At 41.4% G+C, this 2,387-nt stretch overlaps 1 long non-coding RNA gene across 1 annotated transcript; it reads right to left on the reverse strand.

Annotated features, from left to right (window-relative positions):
- Positions 1-860: 860 nt before the first annotated feature.
- On the reverse strand, positions 861-1,243 carry LOC119770325. Its single transcript, XR_005278779.1, has 2 exons — positions 1,169-1,243; positions 861-1,110 (listed from the first exon to the last, which is right to left on the reverse strand). It is a non-coding gene; the product is annotated as an uncharacterized LOC119770325 (long non-coding RNA).
- Between the last annotated feature and the right edge of the window lie 1,144 nt (positions 1,244-2,387).

The following is a 2,387-nucleotide window of genomic DNA, read 5'->3' on the forward strand; positions in this document are numbered from 1 at the left end:
TTCGAATCTTTAATTTATCACTTTCTCTTGGAGTTTTCCCCAATAACTGGAAGGAGTCATATGTGTTCCCAGTGTTTAAAAAGGGTTGCAAGCAAGACGTTAAAAACTATCGCGGTATTGCCGCCCTCTGTGCAGTCTCCAAGTTGTTTGAAGTGATTGTTTTGGAGTTTCTTCGCCACAACTTATCGCACGTCGTCTCCGATGACCAACACGGGTTTTTCCCTAAACGTTCCACCAATACGAATCTTGTCACTTACATTTCCAAGATCCAACGTGCGATTAGCGATGGCTATCAAGTCGACGCCATCTATACTGACCTTTCTGCGGCATTTGACAAAATTAACCACCGTATAGCAATTGCGAAACTTCACCGTGTTGGCTTACACGGTTCTTTGCTTACGTGCACAGAAAAAAATCGGGTAAATTTACATCATTTATGATGTACCAAAAGTGCACGTCATTAATGATGCTAATTTACATCAAATTCATTGTAAATTTAAATGCCATCCGACGTAAACTTGCCGAACAAACTTCGCTTCCGAAACGTGTAATTTTCCGATGAAATCGATGTAATTTTACCGAATCCCAAATTTTTTTTACCCCGTTGAATTTTGAATCTGATGTAAATTTCAAATGCTTCAGAAGCTCAACGTTGGTTGAAACGGTGAACTTTTGTTATCTTTTTAAGACACAAAAGTAAATCATTCCAAACTACTATGAGCTGATAGCAAGAAAATAAGTATCAGATTTAAAATTCAACGGAGTGATATGAAATAACACGAAACGTGCTGGCTCACTGAGAATGTAGATTGTGATTTTAGCTCTGCGGGATTTTAAAATAAATAAATAACATTGAATGCTTACATTTATGAAAACAATGTTGGAATTAAGTTGATACGAAAGCCTTCAGCCGACACGTCCACCTGTTGCAGATGTGCGTACCCCATTTGGGCGAGGATGTCCATCATGATCTGTTTGCACTCCAGGTGCTCCAATTACAAACTTGTGCGAAAGGCGGTCACGGATGACCAGCTGAAGCATGCAATCCCACGCCGGCTTTGCTTGATTCAGAACCTTGGACTTTTGTCAACATCAAACCGAGAGCTGCAACTAAAGACATTATTATTTCCGAAATTGTATTTAATTTAGTAAATACTACTATAATCACCTGTGGAACTAAAACCAACTGAGAAGTGTAGTCATTTCTGCAAGTACCTCAAGTCCCCGACAAATGGATCGGCGTCGTGGGCGAGCTGCTTGGGAAAAAGAACAAATTGTTGACTCAATCAATGGAAAGAATTTAATTCAACTTACAAGCAACGAGCATAATAGAGTGCAACACTTCGGAGCCGCCATGTAACGTCGGATGACCTGACAATAGCAACTAAATGGCAGACCAAGTTACGGCGTCCAGCAGTAGATCGACACGACCTAGTCGTCTGATCTTAATCCAGATGATTCGATGCGGTTTTTTGGAAGCTTCAGCGGTGTGCTGCGTGTTAAAAAAAACAATGTTTACAACTTAAACAGCATCTCCTTGGAGGATCTTACCGCTATCAATAACTCCAGCTTTTCCCTAGACCACAGCCTCGAGCAGCAGAGTTATCAGCCACGTACACGTTGGCCGTTCGCCGGAACGCAACTATAGCCGGTTTCAAATGAAACCGATTGAATATAATACGTCCAGATGGCGACGGTTGACTGTTGAGGCAGGATTTACAGAACATTTGAGGGTACCAGCTGAGCCGCGGTGAAACCTGGTAGCGACAGCAACACCAAAACAGCCAGCCAGCCGATTCTGACTCCAGAATGTTTTTGCCCACGCTGATTTGGAACTCCCTCACAGATACCACTGCTGATAAGATGCGGCTTGAGGCTCAGGTTCCTCTTACCAACGGTTATCGCATTTGTCCGGATTTGCTCCTTCATTACCCGGATTTTCAGACACAAACAACAATCACACAAAAACTACCCTGAAGCGCGACAGGAGAAGCAGAAGAATAATTAATTCGACGGTTGCAAAACTACTTGTACTGACAAAAATTAAACATCAGGAAAAATCAAAAAGAAACCCGACACCCACGTAAACAAAAAAAAGCAATCGCAGCAGGCGGGTGGGTGGTAGGCGGCCAACTGAAAAGTGCTCTGTCAAACTCTGGCAAAATCAAAACAAATCATTCCTACACGTTGCAAGGGAATTAGAAAAATCCGTGCACGGTTATAGAAAAGTACTCATTTTTTTACTTATAATTGTAGGTTTAAACCGTGTAAACACTGAATGAATTACCTTATCTATCATAAGCGTGTAAATGTGAGGATTTTTCCCGAAAATTTGTTTTGACTTAGTATGCTTTTCTAGTGAGTGATGCTTATTCCGTTTTTTTTGC

The sequence above is a fragment of the Culex quinquefasciatus genome, chromosome 3, assembly GCF_015732765.1.
Source record: "Culex quinquefasciatus strain JHB chromosome 3, VPISU_Cqui_1.0_pri_paternal, whole genome shotgun sequence".
NCBI lineage: Eukaryota > Metazoa > Arthropoda > Insecta > Diptera > Culicidae > Culex > Culex quinquefasciatus.